Genomic DNA, 22901 nt, shown 5'->3' on the forward strand with positions numbered 1-22901 from the left:
ACATCGTGATTATCTGGGTCATGAAGATTTTTTTTTGTACTGTTCTTCTGTGTATTCTTGCCACTTCTTCATAATATCTTCTGCTTCTGTTAAGTCCATACCATTTCTGTCCTTTATTGTGCCCATCTTTGCATGAAATGTTCCCTTGGTATCTCTGCTTTTCTTGAAGAGATCTCTAGTCTTTCCCATTCTATTGTTTTCCTCTATTTCTTTGCACTGATCACTGAGGAAGGTTTTCTTATCTCTCCTTACTATTCTCTGGAACTCTGCATTCAAATGGGTGTATCTTTCCTTTTCTCCTTTGCTTTTTGCTTCTCTTCTTTTCACAGCTATTTGTAAGGCCTCCTCAGACAACCATTTTGCTTTTTGCATTTCTTTTTCATGGGGATGGTCTTGATCCCTGTCTCCTGTACAATGTCATGAACCTCTGTTCATTAGGCACTCTGTCTATCAGATCTAGTCCCTTAAATCTATTTCTCACTTCCACTGTATAATCATTAGGGATTTGATTTAGGTCATACCTGAATGGTCTAGTGGTTTCCCCTACACTCTTCAATTTAAGTCTGAATTTGGCAATAAGGAGTTCATGATCTGAGTCACAGTCAGCTCCTGGTCTTGTTTTTGCTGACTGTATAGAGCTTCTCCATCTTTGGCTGCAAAGAATGTAATCAATCTGATTTTGGTGTTGACCATCTGGTGATGTCCATGTGTAGAGTCTTCTCTTGTGTTGTTGGAAGAGGGTGTTTGCTATGACCAGTGTGTTCTATTGGCAAAACTCTATTAGCCTTTGCTCTGCTTCATTCTGTACTCCAAGGTGTTTCTTGACTTCCTACTTTTGCATTCCAGTCCCCTATAATGAGGAGAAGGAAATGGCAACCCACTCCAGTGTTCTTGCTTGGAGAATCCCATGGACAGAAGACCCTGGTGGGCTACAGTCCATGGGGTCTCAAGAGTCAGACACGACTGAGCAACTGAACCACCACCCCTCTAATGAAAAGGACATCTTTTTTGGGTGTTAATTCTAGGTTTTGGAGGTCTTCATAGAACCATTCAACTTTAGCTTCTTTGGCATTATTGGTCAGGGCATAGACTTGGATTACCATGATATTGAATGGTTTGACTTGGAAACGAACAGAGATCATTCTGTCATTTTTGAGAATGCATCCAAGTACTGCATTTCAGACTCTTTTGTTGACAATGATGGCTACTCCATTTCTTCTAACAGATTCTTGCCCATAGTAGTAGATATAATGGTCATCTGAGTTAAATTCACCCATTCCAGTCCATTTTAGTTCACTGATTCCTAAAGTGTCAATGTTCACTCTTGCCATCTCCTGGTTGACCGCTTCCAATTTGCCTTGATTCATGGATCTAACATTCCAGGTTCCTCTGTAATATTGCTCTTTACAGCATCGGACCTTGCTTTCATCACCAGTCACATCCACAGCTGGACGTTGTTTTTGCTTTGGCTCTGTCTCTTCATTCTTTCTGGAGTTATTTCCCCACTGAGTAGCATATTGGGCACCTATCGACCTGGGGAGTTCATCTTTCAGTATCCTATCTTTTTGCCTTTTCATACTGTTCATGGGGTTCTCAAGGCAAGAATACTGAAGTGGTTTGCCATTCCCTTCTCCAGTGGACCACGTTTTGTCAGGACTCTCCACCATGACCTGTCCATCTTGGGTGGCCCTACATGGCATGGCTCATAGTTTCACTGAGTTAGACAAGGCTGTGGTCCATGTGATCAGATTGGCTAGTTTTCTGTGATTGTGGTTTTCAGTCTGTCTGCCCTCTGATGGAGAAGGATAAGAGGCTTATGGAGAGAAGGATAACTGGCGCTAATTTGCAATCAACCTGCCACAGATATTTAGAATGTAAATCCCGAGAGCTCTGTAATCGCTATGTCTTTACCAATGGAGCTGAGGAGGGGGACAAGGTCAAGGGTGAGTCTGTGGTTCAGTTACTTGGCTGACCACCTTTTCTGCTTCACTGTGGTAAGATACACCATAAAATTTACTGTTTAACCATTTTTTTAAAGTGTGTAGTTCAGTGGCCCCAAGTACATCCACATTGTTATGCTACCGTCAGCGTCATCTTTCTCCAGAAGTTTTTCATCCTCTTCAACTAAAATGCTTTATCCATCAAGTACTAACTCCCCATGTCTACTGCCCCCAGTTGCTGGAAACCAGGGTTCTACTTTCTGTCTCCATTAATTTGACTACTCTAGGGGGCTCATATGAATGGGATCGTACAGTATTTGTCCTTCTGTGACTGGCTTATTTAAGCATAAAGTCTTCAAGGTTCATTCATCTTGTAGTATATGTCAGAATTTCCTTCCATTCTAAGGCTGAATAATATTTCATTGTGTATATATTCCACATTTCATTTACTCCCTTATCTAACATTGGACATGTAGATTGTTCCTACCTTTTGGCCATCATGAATAACACTGCTATGAACATGGTGCACAGATATTTTTGACTCCTATTTGCTCTTCTTTCCAATATGTATGCAGATGTGAAATTGCTGATTCATATGATTATTCTACGTTTCATTTTTTGAGAAGCTGCCATACTGTTTTCCACAAAGGCTGCATCATTTTACATCCCAACCAGCTGTGCACAAGTGTTTCAGCTTCTCTACATCCTCATCAACCTCCACCTCCTTCTTTTTTTTAGATGGTAGCCATCCTAATGGATATGTGGTTTTGATTTGCATTTCACTAATGATTAATGATGGCTCAATGGTAAAGAATCTTATTGCCAAGACAGGAGACGCAGGAAACACAGGTTCGATCCCTAGGTTGGGAAGATGCTCCAGAGTAGGAAATGGCAACCCGCGCTAGTATTCTTGCCTGAAAATTTTCATGTACAGAGGAGCTTGGAGGGCTGCAATCCATGGGATCACAAAGAATTGTACACGACTGAGCCACTGAACACACACGCACACAATGATTAATAATATTGACTGTCTTTTCATGTGCTTATTGGCTTATTTGTATATCTTCATTGGACAAATGTCTATTTAAGTTCCTTTGCCCATTTTAAAATCCAGTTTATATATATATATTTTTTGAAAAGTTAGTTTATTTATTTCTGGCTAAGTCTTGCTGTGCACAGGCCTTCTCCAGTTGTGGAGCAAGCGGCGGCTCCTCTTGTTGCGGAGCACAGACTCTGGGCACGCGAGTGTCGTTAGCTGGGCCCACGGGCCCCAGACCAGGGATTGAACCTGTGTGCCCTGCATGGACAGGTGGATTCTTAGGCACTGGGCCACCAGGGAAGTCTCTGGTTGTTTGCTTTTTGTTGAGTTGTAGGCGTTTTCTGTATATTCTGCATATTAATTCCTCATTAAATATATGATTTGCAAATACATACTCCCATTCTGTGGATTGGCCTTTTTATACTATTGATGGTGCCCTTTGATGCACAAATGTTTTTAATTGGGATAAAGTCCAATTTACCTAATTTTTCTTTTGATACAAAATTCTCTCTTAACCTGTTGTCTAGGAGTGCTCCATTAATGCTGACGTTCTCCCTAGTAGCTTGGTGATGCTTTTGGAACTTCAAAATTCAGTGTGAGGGCCATTCTCCAAAGGGACCTCAGTGTTGAAAACACCTGACTTCCCAGTGCCCTCTGAAGAGGGTGATGCTTCCAGTACAGCTTGGAACAAAATCCAGGGTATTTCTGGTAAAAAGATTAGGAACATGAAAAGGAGCAAATATCTGGGCATGGAAGCTAATTGCTGGCGAGGCCTCACCTGCTGCAGCCCCTGAAGCTCACCCCACTCTTGACTCTGGACTGCAGGTCCCAGAGGCTGCGGATGAAAGAGCGGAGCAGACAGATTCCAGCATCTTCATGTCAGCTCCCAGCTTGGACAGCTGCATGGAGCAGGCCCCTCATTCCACCAGGGGAAGGCGGCCTAGCCATCTGGTTGGCGGGAGTCAGGCCATGATTAGCATCTTATAAAGGCCATGCTTAAACCAGGTTCTCTGGCTTTGAAGATGATTCCTGCAGGACCAAAGAGTGCATTTCCTTGACAGGAGATGCTGTCAGGGTTTAAACCCATCATTCTCCAGTGAGGCTGGATGGCTCTCTCCTTGTCTGTAAACACTGTTAAGGTAGAGCTTGGTTTCAGTTCTAATAAGATGAAACTCTATGCGCTATACACCGGAAAATAATTTTTAATTGAAATTTTTATTGATTCACAATGTGTTAATTTCTGCTGTATATCAAACTGATTCAGTATGGTCTGTACAGTGATATATATGAGCATATTTACATATGGGCTTCCCTGGTGGCTCAGACAGTAAGGAATTTGTCTGCAATGCAGGAGACCCAGGTTCAATCCCTGGGTCAGGAAGATCTCCTGGAGAGGAAATGGAAACCCACTTCAGCATTCTTGCCTGGAGAATCCCATGGACAGAGGAGCCTGGTGGGCTATTCCCTGGGGGTCACAAAGAGTCAGACACAATTGAGCTACTAACTCACTCTATACATATATATATATATATACACACACATGTACATGGGCTTCTCTGTTGGGTCAGACAGTAAACAATCTGCCTATAATGCGCAAGACCTGGGTTTGATCCCTGCGTAGGGAAGATCCCCTGGAGGACGGCATGGCAACCCACTCGAATATTCTTGCCTGGAGAATCCCTTGGACAGAGGAGCCTGGCAGACTAGAGTCCAGGGAGTCACAGAGTCAGACACTATTGAGTAACTAAAACTTTCCAGTTTTATACATATACACATATCTTTTTTAAAATATAGTTTTCCATTATTATTTATCCCCAGATTACATATTTTAAAAAAGTCAAAATATATATGACATGCCACATTACATTAGCTTTAGGTATGCTACATAGTGATTTGATATTTGCAAGCCATACACTTAACAGGGACGGGACAGTTTATTTCAGTTCAGTCACTCAGTCGTGTCCAACGCTTTGCAACCCCATGGACTGCAGCACGCCTGGCCTCCCTGTCAGGAGTTTACTCAAACTCATGCCCACTAAGTCACTGATACCATCCAACTATCTCATCCTCTGTCGTCCCCTTCTCCTCCCGCCCTCAATCTTTCCCAGCATCAGGGTCTTTTCAAATGAGTCAGTTCTTCCCATCAGGCCAAAGGACTGGAGTTTAAGCTTCAACATCCAATGAACACCCAGGACTGATCTCCTTCAGAATGGACTGGTTGGATCTCCTTGCAGTCCAAGGGACTCTCAAGAGTCTTCTCCAACACCACAGTTCAAAAGCATCAATCTTTGGAGCTCAGCTTTCTTTATAGTCTAACTCTCACATCCATACATGACCACAGGAAAAGCCATAGCCTTGACTAGATGGACCATTGTTGGCAAAGTAATGTCTCTGCTTTTTAATACTCTGTCTAGGTTGTTCATAACTTTTCTTCCAAGGAGCAAGCATCTTTTAATTTCATGGCTGCAGTCACCATCTGCAGTGATTTTGGAGCCCCATAAAATAAAGTCTGTGCTGTTTCCACTGTTTCCCCATCTATTTGCCATTAAGTGATGGGACTGGATGCCATGATCTTTGTTTTCTGAATGTTGAGCTTTAAGCCAACTTTTTCACTCTCCTCTTTCACTTTTATCAAGAGGCTCTTTAGTTCTTCACTTTCTGCCGTAAGGGTGGTGTCGTCTGCATATCTGAGGTTATTGGTATTTCTTCTGGCAATCTTGATTCCAGCTTGTGCTTCCTCCAGCCCAGCTTTCTCATGATGTACTCTGCATGTAAGTTAAATAAGCACAGTGACAATACACAGCTGTAATGTATTCCTTTTCCTATTTGGAAGCAGTCTGTTGTTCCATGTCCAGTTCTAACTGTTGCTTCCTGGCCTGCCTACAGATTTCTCGAGAGGCAGGTCAGGTGGTCTGGTATTCCCATCTCTTTCAGAGTTTTCCACAGTTTATTGTGATCCACACAGTCAAAGGCTTTGGCATAGTCAATAAAGCAGAAATAGATGTTTTTCCAGAACTCTCTTGCTTTTTTGATGATCCAGCAGATGTTGGCAATTTGATCTCTGGTTCCTCTGCCTTTTCTAAAACTAGCTTGAACATCTGGAAGTTCATGGTTCATGTATTGCTGAAGCTTGGCTTGGAGAATTTTGAGCATTACTTTGCTAGCGTGTGAGGATGAGTGCAATTGTGTAGTAGTTTGAGCATTCTTTGGCATTGCCTTTCTTTGAGATTGGAATGAAAACTGACCTTTTCCAGTCCCGTGGCCACTGCTGAGTTTTCCAAATTTGCTGGCATATCGAGTACAGCACTTTCACAGCGCTTACACAAATCTTTTAGGATTTGAAATAGCTCAACTGGAATTTCATCACCTCCACTAGCTTTGTTCATAGTGATGCTTCCTAAGGCCCACTTGATTTTGCATGCCAGGATGTCTGGCTCTAGGTGAGTAATCATACCATCGTGATTATCTGGGTTGTGAAGATCTTTTTTTGCACAGTTTTTCTGTGTATTCTGGCTACCTCTTCATAATATCTTCTGCCTCTGTTAGGTCCATGCCATTTCTGTCCTTTATCGAGCCCATGTTTGCGTGAAATGTTCCCTTGGTATCTCTGCTTTTCTTGAAGAGATCTCTAGTCTTTCCCATTCTATTGTTTTCCTCTATTTCTTTGCACTGATCACTGAGGAAGGTTTTCTTATCTCTCCTTACTATTCTCTGGAACTCTGCATTCAAATGGGTGTATCTTTCCTTTTCTCCTTTGCTTTTTGCTTCTCTTCTTTTCACAGCTATTTGTAAGGCCTCCTCAGACAGCCATTTTGCCTTTTTGCATTTCTTTTTCTCGGGGATGGTCTTGATCCCTGTCTCCTGTACAATGTCATGAACCTCTGTTCATTAGGCACTCTGTCTATCAGATCTAGTCCCTTAAATCTATTTCTCACTTCCACTGTATAATGGTTAGGGATTTGATTTAGGTCATACCTGAATGGTCTAGTGGTTTCCCCTACTTTCTTCAACTTAAGTCTGAATTTGGCAATAAGGAGTTCATGGTCTGAGCCACAGTCAGCTCCTGGTCTTGTTTTTGCTGATTGTATAGAGCTTCTCCATCTTTGGCTGCAAAGAATATAATCAATCTGATTTCGGTGTCGACCATTTGGTAATGTCCATGTGTAGAGTCTTCTCTTGTGTTGTTGGAAGAGGGTGTTTGCTATGACCAGTGCATTCTCTTGGCAAAACTTTAGTAGCCTTTGCCCTGCTTCATTTCTAATTCCAAGGCCAAATTTGCCTGTTACTCCAGGTGTTTCTTGACTTCCTACTTTTGCTTTCCAGTTCCCTATAATGAAAAGGACATCTTTTTTGGGTGTTAGTTCTGAAACATCTTGCAGGTCTTCATAGAACCGTTCAACTTCAGCTTCTTTGGCATTGCTGGTTGAGGCATAGACTTGGATTACCATGATATTGAATGGTTTGCTTGGAAACGAACAGAGATCATTCTGTCATTTTTGATATTGCATCCAAGTACTGCATTTCGGACTCTTTTGTTGACTATGATGGCTACTCCATTTCTTCTAATGGATTCTTGCCCACAGTAGTAGATAATGGTCATCTGAGCTAAATTCACCCATTCCAGTCCATTTTAGTTCACTGAGTCCTAAATTGTCGACGTTCACTCTTGCCATCTCCTGTTTGACTACTTCCAATTTGCTTTGATTCATGGACCTGATATTCCAGGGACAGGGCACCACGGGAGACAGGTGGGCAGTCGGGTCATGGACGCCTCCAGTTTGGTGTTGTCGTCTTTTGCTTTTCATCTGTGTATTGTGTGTTAACCAATGCAGCTGTGCTCTGTCCAGCATTCCCACTCTTTTAAGGGCACACATATCCTCAGCCCTGTGATGTACCTCTAGATAACAACCATTCATTTGCCACATATTTATTGAGCACCAACTGTGTACCAGGTAGTGATGACTCAGACAGAAGCAATAGAGTCCAGTGAATTAAAGAATGGGCTCTGGACCAGCATGCCTGGGTTCTGAGTTCAGTCCTGGCTCTGCCCCTTACTCTTGGTGTCCTGTGAGCTGAGACTCTGGACCTTACCTATGAAAAGAATAAGGATGATGTCCAACTACAGAATTATTGTGAGGATTCAATAGAACGCTGCAAGTGCAACCTGACACTTCGTAGTCACTCAATAAGTATTGGCTCTGATTGCCAAGTCCTTTCCCTCCTGGTGCTTATAGTCTGGAAGGGAAGGCGATATAGCAATGCACCTGCAAACGTGTAACCACAGACTCTAATAAAGTTGCTGAAATAGAGGACATGGGAGCACCCAGTTTAGACCAGGGCTCAGAAAGTTCTTCTCTGGGAAAGCTGCATTCAAGCTGAGTCCTGAGGGAAGAAGACACAGGCTACAAGTGAGGCAAGGAACATCATGGGCAGAAGAGATCTGCAGGAAGAGGCTGAGGAAAAGCCAACGAGGCAGGAACTGGTGATCAGGAGTGAGCAATAGGTCTAGAGAATTGGGCAGGGCCAGCTGCCCAGGCAAGGAGTTCAGAATCCCCTACAAGCAAGGGGGATACCTGGAGGACCTTGTGCAGGTAAGTGATAGCATCCAATTTACAGTTTCTGATAGGTCACTCTGACTACTGAGTGGAGAACAGACTGTAGGGAAGTAGATTCATCTTCTGTTACCGTGAACAGCAGCTTAAAATAGTAGAGATTTATCATCTTACAGCAACGAAGTCGGAAGTCCTAGAATTGAGATGTTGGCACAGATGCCTTCCTCCAGGGACTCCAGGGAGAGTCTGTTCCTTAGCTTTTCTACTTTCATGAGGTTGCTTGCATTTGTTGGCCCCTGGCTGCATCGCGGCAACCTCGCCTGCTGTCCTCACATTCCCTCTGACTCTCACTGTCTGGCCTCTTGTAAGGACCCTCGTGGTGACATGGGGCCCACCCAGAGAATTTAGGACAATCTCGCCATCTCAAAACCTTTATGAATCATCCGCATGGGCGTTTGCTTCCTGTTGTTGGTTTGTTTTTTTGTGTTTGTTTTTGTTTTGGCACATTCACAGGTTCTGGGGATGAGGGCATGGGCGTCAGTGGGGGTCATTATTCCCTTTAACACAGGGAAGCAGTGTGAAAAAGTCGGGATCAGCTAGAGGCCACTGTGGTCAACCAGGCCAGAGATATGGTAGCCTGGACCGAGCTGGGAGCAGGGGAAGTGGAGCCAAAATCTGTGAGATGAAGTGAGATTTACTGATTGTCCTGACAGAGGAAGAATGACAGATAGAACAGCGCTCTGGCTCCTAAAGCTTTCATCCGGAAGTGGCATGTTGATACTGTTTCTGCTCACAAGTCACAAGGCCACGCTAAATTTAATGTGATGGGAAAAAATGAAGTCATGTTCTGTGCCCCACGAAAGGACAAATAGAGTATAACTCAACTGCCCCACCCCCATGACCACCCGCCTGCCACCATCTAAGGGCCATGAAAGAAAGGATTCCCAGCTTGCTCCTCATTACCCTTTAACTACATATCCTCCTTCCTGCAATGACCATCTACTAGTTAACTGTATCCACAATAATGCTATGAAACAAACCTCCTCACCAATCCAATGGCTTGAAAACATTAGCTTTTCTTGTTCACACATCTTTGGGTTGGCTGGAGTTTGGTTAAGGAGGTTGGATGGAGTTTGGCAGAGGCTTGGTCCATAGGTCAGGTCCAAGAGTCTCTCTTCCTCCTTAGTCCCGTGGGCTGGCAGAGCTGTTTCTTCCCATGGCAATGGCAGAAACATAGAGGAGTAAGCCCCTCCTGGAAAGCACATGTCAAGCCTCAGCTTGTGTCATATCTGCTAACATCTGTTTATCAAAGTCCAAAGTCAAGAGTCAGAGAAATTTGAGTCTGGGTAGAAATACTGCACAGGGGAATGGAGACTTGTAACCACCAAGTCAATCTGCCTTATGCCTATGAGACTGACCTCTTCAAGCCCACATCATATTCCTCCACCCCCCACCTAACCACCTAACCTCTGACCACGCCTGCTGTTTCTGGAGCATGTCAAGGTCATTCCTACCCCAGGGCCTTTGCACAAGCTGCTGCCTCCGCCTTGAACTCTCTTCCCCAGATCTTCCCACGGTTGCTGCAGCTAAACTTTCAGGACTTCAAGGTCACCTTCAGTGTGTGACTTTGCCAGACCACAAAGTCTAAAATGCCTCCCCTAGACTCTTCCCTGCTGATCCAGTAGTTAAGAATCTTCCTGCCAACGCAGGGCACTGGGTGGTTTTTTTTCAAATGTAATTTTATTTTTAACTGGAGGATAATTACTTTACAATATTGTGATGGTTTCTGCCATTCATCAACATGAATCAGCCATAAGTATACATACATATATATATATATATATATATGTCCCTTTCCTCTTGAACCCCTATCCCACCTCATACAACAAATTCCCACTGGCTATCTATTTTACATATGGTAGTATATATGATTCAATGCTATTCTCTCAAATCATCCCACCCTCTCCTCCCACTGTGTCCAAAAGTCTGTTCTTTATATCTGCTTCTCTGTTGCTGCCCTGCAAGTAGGATCATCAGTATTCTTTTTCTAGATTTCATATATATGTATTAATTTATAATATTTGACTTTCTAAGTTCATCTACCTCATTAGAACTGACTCAAATGCATTCCTTTTTATAGCTGAGTAATATTCCATCGTGAATATGTACCACAACTTCTTTATCCATTCATCTGTCAATGGACATCTAGGTTGCTTCCATGTCCTAGCTATTATAAATAAAGGTTACAATGAAACTCAAGGATGTTTTTCAGTTATGGTTTTCTCAGGGTATATGCCCAGTGGTGGAATTGCTGGGTTATATGGTAGTTTGTCTCCGGCCATATCAGCCTGAAGGCGCCCGATCTCGTCTGATCTCGGAAGCTAAGCAGGGTTGGGCCTGGTTAGTACTTGGATGGGAGACCACCTGGGAATACCGGGTGCTGTAGGCTTTTAAACAGAGAAGGCAATGGCACCCCACTCCAGTACTCTTGCCTGGAAAATCCCATGGACGGAGAAGCCTGGTGGGCTGCAGTCCATGGGGTCGCACAGAGTTGGACACAACTGAGCGACTTCACTTTAATGCATTGGAGGAGGAAATGGCAACCCACTCCAGAATTCTTGCCTGGAGAATCCCAGGGACGGGGGAGCCTGGTGGGCTGCCGTCTATGGGGTCACACAGAGTCGGACACGACTGAAGCGACTTAGCAGCAGCATGGTAGTTTTATGGGCTTCCTGGGTGGCTCAGCAGTAAATAATCCACCTGCAATGCAGGAGATGCAGGAGACACAGGAGGCACAGGTTCAATCCCTGGGCGGGGAAGACCCCCTGGAGGAAGGCATGGCAACCCACTCCAGTATTGTTGCCTGGAGAATCCCATGGACAGAGAAGCCCGGTGGGCTACAGTCCATAGAGTAACAGAGTTCGACATGACTGAAGCGGCTGAGCACACATGCATGGTAGTTTTATTTCTAGGTTTTTAAGGAATCTCCATACTGTTCTGTACAGGGGCTATATCAATTTGCATTCCCACCCACAGTGCAAGAAGATTTCCTTTTCTCTACACGCTCTCCAGCATTTATTGTTTGTAGATTTTTTTATGATGGCTATTCTGACCAGTGTGAGGTGATACCTCAATGTAGTTTTGATTTGCATTTCTCCAATAACAAGCGATGCTGAGTATCTTTTTATGTGTAGATAGAAGACATAGACATCTGTATGTAGGAGACATCTCTATGTCTTCTTTGGAGAATGTCTCTTTAAGTCTTCTGCTCGCTTTTTAATTGGGTTGTTTGTTTTTCTGATATTGAGCTTTGTGAGCTGCTTGTATATTTGGGGGATTAGTTCTTTGTCAGTTGTTTCATTTGCTATTATTTTCTCCCATGCTGAGGGTTGTCTTTTCACTTTGCTTATAGTTTCCTTCGTTGTGCAAGAGCTTTTAAGTTCAATCAGGTCCTGTTTATTTTTGTTTTCATTTCCATTACTCTAGGGGGGTGGGTCATAGAGGATCTTGCTGTGGTTTATGTCAAGAGTGTTCTGCCTATGTTTTCCTCTAAGAGTTTTGTAGTTTTTAGTCTTATTGTTTAGGTCTTTTATCCATTTTGAGTTTATTTTTGTGTATGGTGTTAGGAAGTGTCCTAATTTCATTCTTTCACACCTAGCTGCCCAGTTTTGCTGGTACTATTTATTGAAGAGACTGTTCTTTCTCCATTGTATATTTCTGCCTTCTTTGTTGAACATAAGGTGCCCACAGGGACGTGGATTTATCTCCAGGCTTTCTATCTTGTTCCATTGGTCTATATTTCTATTTTTGTGCCAGTACCATACTGTCTTGATGACTGTAGTTTTATAGTAAAGTCTGAAGTCAGGCAGACTGATTCCTCCGGCTCCATTCTTTCTCAAGATTGCTTTGACTATTCAAGATCTTTTGCGTTTCCATACAAATTTTGAAATTATTTGTTCTAGTTTGATCCCTGATCTGGCAAGATCCCACATGCCACAGAGCGGCTGGGCCCGCACGGCGCAACTACTGAGGCGGAGCGCCTAGAGCCCGTGTTCTGCAGGAGAACCACTGCAGTGAGAAGCCCACGCACCGCAACAGAGCAGCCCTGCTCACCGCAGCTGGAGAAAGTCCACGCAGCAGTGAGGACCAGGGCATCAATCGATCAATAAAAATGAAGGAAAATACCTCTCTCCCTACCCCCGGGCTTCCTTTGTGGCTCAGCTGCCACAATGTGGGATCTGCCTGCAGTGTGGGAGACCTGGGTTTGATCCCTGGGTTGGGAAGATCCCCTGGAGAAGGGAAAGGCTACCCACTCCAATATTCTGGCCTGGAGAATTCCATGGACTGTATGGTCAATGGGGTCGCAAAGAGTCAGACACGACTGAGGGACTTTCACTTTCCCCCTACCCCCACCACCTACCTGCTCCCAGCAGCCTCTGTCATATCATCTAGCCAAATTTGCTTCTCAGCAAGATAATTGTCTTAAATAAATCTTAAATATTTATCTGTTTACTGTCTGTCTCCCCATCAGAACCAAAGACTCATGATGGCAGGGATCTTACTCTTTGGTGGGCTCCCCTGTGCCTTGCACAATATTTACTAAATATGTATTGAACCAATTTCAGGGCTGCCAAGGAGGAGCAGAGGAGGGAAGTTTGAAAAGGTGATGAGTAAGTTGCAAATAGGCATATTTAAAATTCTTTTTCCAAAATGGGCAGAAAATCTAAATAGATATTTCTCCAAAGAAGACATATAGATAGCCAAAAACCACTTGAAGATGCTCAACTTCACTAATTATCAGAGAAATGCAAATTAAAACTACAATGAGAGACTTCCCTGGCAGTCCAGTGGCTAAGACTTCGAGCTCCCAAAGCAGAGGGCCCAGGTACAATCCTGGTCATGGAACAAGATATCACATGTAGCAACTAAGACTTCATATTCTGCAACTAGAGATACCAAGTGCTGCAATGCAAGATTGAAGATCCCTGCATGTTCCAACATGGTTCTAAGGCCCGGTACAGCCAAATAAACAAATAAATATTAAAAAAAGAAAAGAAAAGAAAAAACTACAATGAGGTATCACCTCACGCCAGTCAGAATGGCCATCATCAAAAAGTCCATGAACAACAAATTCTGGAGAGAGTGTGGAGCAACGGACCCCTCCTACAGTGTTGGTGGAAATGTAGGTTGATGCAACCACTATGGAGAAGGGTAGGGAAGTTCCTCAAAAAACTAAAAACAGAACTCCTATATGATCCAATAATCCACTCCTGGGCACTTATCTGGAGAAAACCATAATCCAAAAGCGTACATGCACCCCAGTGTTCATTGTGGCACTGTTTCAGGAAGACCCCTAAATGCCCATCGACAGATGAACGGACAAAGAAGATGTGGTGCATGTATATGACGGAATATTACTCAAAAGAAAGAAATAATGCTATTTGCAGCAGTATGGATTGGCCTAGAGATTATCATACTAAATGAATTAAGTCAGACAGAAAAAGACAAATATGATATTGCTTATATGTGGAATCTAAAAAAAAAAATGTTATAAATAAACTTATTTACAGAACAGGAATAGTGTCACAGATGTAAAAAATAAATTATGGTTACCAGGAGGGAAGGGGAGAGGGATAAATTGGTAGATTGTGACTGACATATAAGCACTACTATATACAATATAGATAACTAACAAGGACCTACCATATAGCATCAGAGAAGGAACTGCAACCCTCTCCAGTATTTTTGCCTGGAGAATCCCATGGACAGAGGAGCCTGGCAGGCTACAGTCCAGAGGGTCACACTGAGTTGGACACGACTGAAGCAACTCAGCCCGCATGCATGTATAGCACAGGGGACTCTACTCAATACTCTGTAATGGACTATATAGGAAAAGAATCTAAAAAAGAGTGGAGATATATATATATGTATAACTGATTCACCTTGCGGTACAGTAGAAACTAACACTATACTAACATTATACATAAACTACACTCCAATTAAAAAAAAAAACAAAAACCCACAACAGTAGGGACAACCAATCACAAATAGCCAACCGAGTAGACTTTAAAGTACAGCCAGTCAGATGGTTTCTCTGTGTTGCTTCTGCAATTCCTCAGTAGAAGTCTTTGCCCTGGTTCCTTTGCTTCTAGCCACTTCCAGTTTGGTGCTGCCTTATCTGAATTAATCTTTGCTCAAATAAACTCTTAAAATATTATTTTTCCGGAAATGCAACTTTTAACCTTGCAAGTCAGAGTAAGCAAATCAGTTCCTTCATTCAGGCAGTGCATATTTTTAAAGAAATATCTATTTATATCTTCATTTGGCTGCGCTGGTTCTTTGTAGCATGTGGGACCTTTCATAGCAGACTCTACTTGTGGCATAGACTCAATAGCTGCAGCTCACAGACTTAGTTGCTCCTTGGCATATGGGATCATGGTTCCCCCACCAGGGACTGAATCCATGTCCCCTGCATTGCAAGGCAGATTCTTAACCATCGGACCAGCAGGGAAGTCCCTCAGGCACTGCGTATTTATCACATGCCTGCTACCAGCAGGCTCTGGGCAGGGTGGGCACACACTTCTTTCCTACATGGAACCCACACTTTAGCAGCAGAGAGAGCATTACAACGGGACTTACAAATGCCATGAGTGTGAGAAGAAGTACAGGAGATTATGGATCTGTAGGTGTACTGCTTCCCACACGCAGGCTTTATTCATTCACCTATTCATTCATCAGATGAGAGCACCTACTCCGTAGCCTGTTCCTTGTTGAGCACTGTGGGCGTAGAGATGAGTCAGACACTATGGTGACTGCTAAGTTACAAAGTCAATTCTCTAACAACGGTGGACACTCTCAGAAAGGAGGGCCATATGACATGGACCTTGATGGATGGGTAGGATCAGGAGGTAGAAAGAAGGAACTTCAAATACCAGACTATATATTTGTGAGTGTATAACAGAAAGTTCTGTTCTAAGACAGTTAGATCAGGGGGTCATCATTTTCTAAAGAAAACACATACCAGAAAAAAAAGCATTTAAAATAAACAGACTCCAAAAATGTAAAAAAAAAAAAAAAAAATTCTAGGAAAAAACCAGAAAGATAAGTTTGGAACATTGTCTTAAAAATGAAATGAAAAATTAGGAGAATAAATTTATTTATAGTCAATAAATATATTTATAGTTGTTTTAGTTCTATTTTAAAAATGGAAATACAGTTGGTTCACAATGTTGTGTTAGTTTCTGGTATACAGCAAAGTGATTCAGTTATATATACACATACACACACACACATATATCTGTTCATATTCTTTTCCGTTACAGTTCATTATAGGATGTGAATATAGTTTCCTGTGTTATACAGTGGTCCTTGTTTGTGTATTTTATATACAGTATTATGTATATCTTAATTTCAAATTCCTAACTTATCTCTCCCTCCCCACTCCCCATCTATTCCCTTTGGTGACCAAAGATTTCTTTTTTGTGTCTGTAAGTCTATTTCTGTTTTGTAAATCAGTATCATTTAAAAATATTCCACATATAAGTAATATCACATGGCATTGTCTTTGACTTACTTCACTTATAAGTATTAGAAGTGAATAATAGTATAATAATGCCTAGGTCCATCCATATCACTGCAACCGGCATTGTTTCATTCTTCTTTTTGGCTGGATAATCTTAGGTTGTGTGTGTGTGTCCATTTATCTGCTGGTAGGTATCCAGGTTGTCTCCAAGTGCTGGCTATTATAAACAGTGCTGCTATGAGCATTGGGGTGCACATGTTTTTGACTTTTCAGCTTTTCTGGATATATGCCCAGGAATGGGATTGTAGGATCATATGGCAAATTTATTTTTAATTATAATAATAAATTTAAATTTATTTAAATTTTTAATTTCCTGAGGGACCTCCATGCTGCTCTCCATAGTGGCTGCACCAATTTACGTTCCTACAACAGTGTAGAGAAAGGTTCTATTTTTCCCACAGAGGATGCAATTTTAAATACGATAGTTGGATGTGTTTCATAAGGCGACATCTCAGTAAAGACTTGAAACAGATGAAGCATCAGCCAGGCAGATATCTGGGGAAGGTCATTCCAAGTAAAAGGAACAGTCAGTGCAAAGTCCCAGAGGCAGGAATGTGCCAGCCTTGTGTGGTAAACCTACCCTAAGAAGCCGAAGGCAAAGGAAACTACTTTGGGGTGAGAGGCAGAATTAAAGTGAGTCAGTGCGGCAACTGAGATTTCTGTAGGCTGGAATTTGGGTGGGGTGGGGTTCGTTGGTGGTGTGCTGGAAAGAAGAGGGTTTGGTGTTAGAATTCAGCTAGGCTGCTCCTTAACTTCTTCAACAGGGCAAATGACAAAACCTTTTATAGCCTCCAGTGGACAGAGGGCCGGATGAAACTTTGGCACCCTGTAAACTCCTATGCACAATTGCACTCATCTCACACGCTAGTAAAGTAATGCTCAAAATTCTCCAAGCCAGGCTTCAGCAATACATGAACCATGAACTTCCAGATGTTCAAGCTTGTTTTAGAAAAGGCAGAGGAACCAGAGATCAAATTGCCAACATCTGCTGGATCATCAAAAAAGCAAGAGAGTTCTGGAAAAACATCTATTTCTGCTTTATTGACTATGCCAAAGCCTTTGACTGTGTGGATCACAATAAACTGTGGAAAATTCTGAAAGAGATGGGAATACCAGACCACCTGACCTGCCTCTTGAGAAACCTATATGCAGGTCAGGAAGCAACAGTTAGAACTGGACATGGAACAACAGACTGGTTCCAAATAGGAAAAGGAGTACGTCAAGGCTGTATATTGTCACCCTGCTTATTTAACTTCTATGCAGAGTACATCATGAGAAACACTGGGCTGGAAGAAGCACAAGCTGGAATCAAGATTGCCGGGAGAAATATCAATAACCTCAGATATGCATATGACAGCACCCTTATGACAGAAAGTGAAGAGGAACTAAAAAGCCCCTTGATGAAAGTGAAGGAGGAAAGTGAAAACGTTGGCTTAAAGCTCAACATTCAGAAAACGAAGATCATGGCATCTGGTCCCATCATTTCATGGGAAATAGATGGGGAAACAGTAGAAACAGTGTCAGACTTTGTGTTTTTGGGCTCCAAAATCACTGCAGATGGTGATTGCAGCCATGAAATTAAAAGACGCTTACTCCTTGGAAGGAAAGTTATGACCAACCTAGATAGCATATTGAAAAGCAGAGACGTTACTTTGCCAACAAAGGTCCGTCTGGTCAAGGCTGTGGTTTTTCCAGCCGTCATGTACGGATTCGAGAGTTGGACTGTGAAGAAAGCTGAGCGCCAAAGAATTGATGCTTTTGAACTGTAGTGTTGGAGAAGACTCTTGAGAGTCCCTTGGACTGAAAGGAGATCCAACCAGTCCATTCTAAAGGAGATCAGCCCTGGGTGTTCATTGGAAGGACTGATGCTGAAGCTGAAACTCCAATACTTTGGCCACCTCATGCAAAGAGTTGACTCATTGGAAAAGACTCTGATGCTGGGAGGGATTGGGGGCAGGAGGAAGAGGGGACAACAGAGGATGAAATGGCTGGATGGCATCACTGACTTGATGGACATGAGTTTGAGTGAACTCCGGGAGTTGGTGATGGACAGGGAGGCCTGGCGTGCTGTGATTCACGGGGTTGCAGACTCGGACACGACTGAGCGACTGAACTGAACTGAAACGCCTATGGAGTCTGGTTCAACCCTACTCCCCTCTGGGGCTCCAGCTGGAGCTTAGGATTTGGGCAGAACAGGTGGACTGTCCCTGAAGCGTCCCCCCCTCGACTCCCCTTGCCGTCCGTGCAGGCAGCACTGGCAGGAGCTGGCTGTGTAAGTCACAGGGTGGCTCCTCTCCGTCTGAGCTCTGCCACTTGTGTCCCCAGTAACTCTCCCACCTTCTCCTCCTCTTTCCCTCCCTTTGCCCTCCTCCCCGCTCCCAGGGTCCCTAGGCTACCAGGCTTGTGCTCAGCCACTGCATCCTAGCAAGCACACAGAGACCCTGAGATGGAAAAGCAGGCCCTGGAGAGGGGAAATCTGACTCCAGCTTCTCCCAGGCCATCAAGAGAGGAGCCTGCAGAATCAGAGGCCTCTGGGAAAAGATGCAGTTCTCCAACTTGCCAGATGATGAGAATCACCTGGTTACAAATGTGGTTTTGCAGGCGCCTTCCCCAAGGAGTCCAACTCAAGGGAGCTGGGGCAGGGAGGGGGTTGAGGTTGTCCCAGACTCCAGCAGTTTGTGTCTTTAGGCAACTTTGGGAACCCCTGAGAGTGGTTCAAAGAGCCAGGCCTCTATTGGAACCATCTGGATTCCCCAGGATTCCCCAGGCCACACTGCCAGAGTGGCATTAGGTAGTCAATGTCCTTAACTTCTCTGAGTTTCAGTTTCCTCCTTGGGAAATGACAGAATGAGATTCGCAGGTTCAGCACTTAGCCTTGGGCCTGGCACAAAGGAAGCAAGAACAGATGTTAGGCACTAATCCCCGCTGTTATCCTCGGCAGCTGTGGGTGGGAGCGGGGTGGGGAGCACGTGGCTCCGGGGAACCAGCCTGCCAGGACTGCTCACTGCCCACGCCCCTCTGCAGTAAGCTCTCCTGAGAAGCATCAGAGTGGTGCAGGGCAGCCGCCCCCTCCCCGCATCCCAGCTGCCCTGCCTTCCCCACTGTGAGAGCTTGGGTGGGCCGCTTCCACGTGCCTCAGTCTCCTCTCCCGCCCCAAGTGAGGAAGAATCATGCTTACCTTGTGTGCTTGATAAGTCTGGCACACAGAAATGTTTGCAGAGTTGTCAGCTAATTTTACTGCCGTACCTACCCTTCAGTCAATCAACAGACATTTTTGTGCCTACTCTTTGAACTGAGGATGAAATGTTTCCTTGCTCTTGGGCTCTGGAGTCAGACTGCCTCGGTTTGAAATCAAGCTCTGGCTGTGTGATCTTGGGCAAGTTATTCCTCCTCTCTGGGCCTAAGATGGATTCCTCAGCAGAACTCAGAAATGTAAAAGACTGTTAGATGGGTTTATTTTAAAGAGTTAGGACAATGCTTGTACCACAGTAAGCTCCACAAATGATAAACAAGTGAAATCTAAGCTGCGGTCCCTTTTTCCAGGAGCCCCGTCTAGCAGCAAGGTCAGCAAGACCCGGGGCTAGGTGGGTCTGTTGGCTCCCCAGGGGCCAGCAGCCTGAGCTGGGAACAACCTCCCAGAGGAGGCAAGGGCCTGCCCGGCCAGGACCCAGGACGCGGGAGCCTGCCCGGTAGCTGCACAGGTTTTCCAGCTGATGTTAAGGCGTCAAGCTGGCAGGTCTGCTGCAAATTTGTTTAAATACAAGTATTGAAATGGGCTGCATGGCATTGATTTAAGGGGAAAGCCCTACAAAATAAGATGGGGGCTATTCTGGTTAGGCAAAACCTATGTCTGCTGGCTGGGAGCAATGTGAGGAAGCGAGAGGAGGTCTGGGCCTCCAGTGCGGTGGAAAGGGGAGAGGCTTGTGGGCCCGGTCTCTCGTTCTGGGGACCCCCAATCGGGGCTCTCCTCTGCCGGCTTGTGCAGGGCGGCGCTGGGCTGAGGGAACCGCATCCTAGCCTGTGGAGCCAGCTTTTTTCTTTTAAATGTCACTGCTTATCTCTCAATTTTTAACCACAGGGGGTTGCTGTTGTTCAGTCGCTCAGTCCTGTCCGACTCTTTGCGACCGGTGGACTGCAGCACGCCAGGCTTCTCTGTCCTTCACCATCTCCCTGAGCTTGCTCAAACTCATGTCCATTGGGTCGGTGAGGCTGGTACTTGTTTAATTTCTTTTTTTAAATATTAGATATAACGACTTCTCTACGTGCACCCTCAGAGCCCTGGACATAGGGAGCCCGCCACACCATCCTTATCTCCGCGCGCTTTGCCACTTTGGAGGCGCCCGGGGTTTCTCACTTTTCTGTCCTGGCTGAAATTTCTCACTCAGCATGCGTCGTTTATAGGATATACTTGGAAAACAAATCTGCCGATTTGCCTTGGGAAGGGATCGCTACGGGAAGGCAGGCGTCGTTAGTTTAAGATAGTAACGACCCCTTGACCCTCAGCCCTCTGGCTCCTGGACCCCACACCCTTAGCCAGAAAGAGCTGTGTGCTGCTTCCCAGGGCTCCGAGAACTACAGTTTGTTCCATAATGAGCCTGGATACCAAGCCTGAGATCCCCACCCACTAGTGAGAGCGTGGCCTGGCCCAGGGTGGAGAGCAGGGTCCCCTGCATCTTCAGGAGACTGACTCTCCGTTCTTAAACGCTGTCCCACCCTGCCTTTCGGTAGCTGCCTGGTGGGTTTCCCAGCTCTGTGCTTAGGGAATGTATGACCTTGACCATTGCCTTAACCTCTGGTCCTCAGCTTCCCGGTTTGCAAATTAAGATGGATTAGATCAGCAAACTCCCCCAAGCATTTAGCCTGTGCAGCCAGAGTCAGCCAGCCATTCTTATCCCTTTGTGAGAGACCCTGGAGTCACTCTGCTGGTCCCCGAAGGATGACAAAGGAGAGGGAGGCACCATAGAAAAACCTTGCAGGATAATATGAGAAAGATTTTTTTCTCTCTAATGTTACTGTTTCCCAGGTGGTGCAGTCAAAAAGAATCCACCTGCCAATATAGGAGATGCAGGAGACATGGGTTCGATCCCTGGGTGGTGTCCCCTGGAGTAACGAATGGCACCCTGCTCCAGTATTCTTGCTTGGAGAATTCCAGGGACAGAGGAGCCTGGCGGGCCCCAGTCCGTGGGGTCACAAAGAGTCGGAAACGACTGAGCGACTGACCACACACACACGGTGTTACTGTAGATGAGTGTAAGGTGAAAAAGGCCCAGAGGTGTGCAGGACCCCCAGGAGGTAGTGGACACTGACGAAGGGCAAGAATGTGGGTGAGCTCCAGGTAGAAGGATCTCCCTGGTTGTGTGAGTTAGGCCACCTGCTGTGGCTAGCCCGGTAGGAAAGGGTTATCTGAATTAAGAACTGGTCTGGTGCCCTTCCAGGAGATGGGACTGCCACGTGCATCTCAGAGAGTGCTGAAGGCATGAAGTAGGGTTGTAGGCACAGGAGGCAGAACGCAAGCACTAGGCTGAACACATCCCCCTCCCGCAGCCCTCGGCATGTGCCTCACAGCAGAGAGATTCAAGTCTGAGGGCCTAGAGCCCAGCTCTGAGGCAGCATGTCCCCCTCTCCTTACAGAGCTCAGCCCGTACACCCCGCATCCCTGTATCACAAGCGGCATCCAGCTTGGCTCTTAGCACTTAGAGTCTCCTGGCATCTTCCCCTCCCCTCAAAGGTGGTGGGGTGAGCCTGAGGGACAGACGGCACCACCGGCATTGGCAGAGCTGCTTGGTCCTCAGCTTGACAGCAGGATGGCCCCAGGCCTGGCTTGGGGGCTCTTCCCAGCATAGGAGGTTAAGATATGCCAGGAGTAATGTTTTGTCTTCCACCAAGAACTCTGGGGCCAGACAACCGGGCTGGTACTTTCCAGGCAAAATCCAGAAAAAAACCCATATTCCATAGGAACGCAAAACCTCTGACGCTCTCCCACTTTCCTCCCTTTTAGAGAATTGAGTGGAACTGGAGGTAAAGGAGCTGCAGTCAGCCCCTTCGGACTGGTGGTTCAGGACTCAGAGCAAGTATTTTTGTTATTCTTATTTTACTGATGGGGGAAAAATGGGCATACAGCCAGAAACTCCCATAGTGAGCAGGTTTTTAGCTTGATTTCACTGAGCCTCAATTTTCTCATCTGTAAAATCTGTACAGTAGCGGTCGATGGTCAGGGTTAGGACAAAATTCGTTAAATGCTGAAAAAACTGTCAAATGGGGGAGAAGGGTTCCCTGACCACGTGAACTTATGGGGCCTGGCCGCAGAAGGAGGCAGTTGCGGTCCTTCAGTTACCTCTTCGTGGTCCAGGCTCCGCTCTCTCCCCAGCAGAGCAGCGGAGAGGCCAGGCCACAGGACCCATGCTGCACTTGCATTTGGCGTATCTGAGTATCGCTGGGCTGGGGCATTCTGAGAACCTTCACAAGGGCTTTGGTTCTGGGTTTTTCCATCTATAAAATGGGCCGCAGGCAGCGTTATTCTAAGAAGGATGAGTTCGCGTGCCCTGCAATTTCGCGGGACTCAGGTACTTTTACTCTCCATTTAATGCCCCCTACCTGAAACAGTGCCAGGAACAGTAGAGTTTAAGGAAGTGAGGTTGGAACCTCTGGGCTGTGTCCTCAGTCTTTGCAGTGAGACCCAGAATCAAACCTCAGTTCTCCCAGCACTGGCTATTTGTTCCCAGACAAGTCACTAAATCTCTCCAGTCCTGTCTGCTAATCTTTAAAACAGAACTTCCCTCTCCCGAGTT

General features: G+C 45.1%; 1 non-coding gene across 1 annotated transcript; it reads left to right on the forward strand.

The window, feature by feature from the left end:
- The first annotated feature begins 10861 nt into the window (after positions 1-10861).
- LOC112443038 (5S ribosomal RNA) lies at positions 10862-10980 on the forward strand. Its single transcript, XR_003031321.1, has one exon. It is a non-coding gene; the product is annotated as a 5S ribosomal RNA (ribosomal RNA).
- Positions 10981-22901: the final 11921 nt, after the last annotated feature.

Source organism: Bos taurus, chromosome 20, assembly GCF_002263795.3.
Source record: "Bos taurus isolate L1 Dominette 01449 registration number 42190680 breed Hereford chromosome 20, ARS-UCD2.0, whole genome shotgun sequence".
In the NCBI taxonomy this organism is placed as follows: domain Eukaryota; kingdom Metazoa; phylum Chordata; class Mammalia; order Artiodactyla; family Bovidae; genus Bos; species Bos taurus.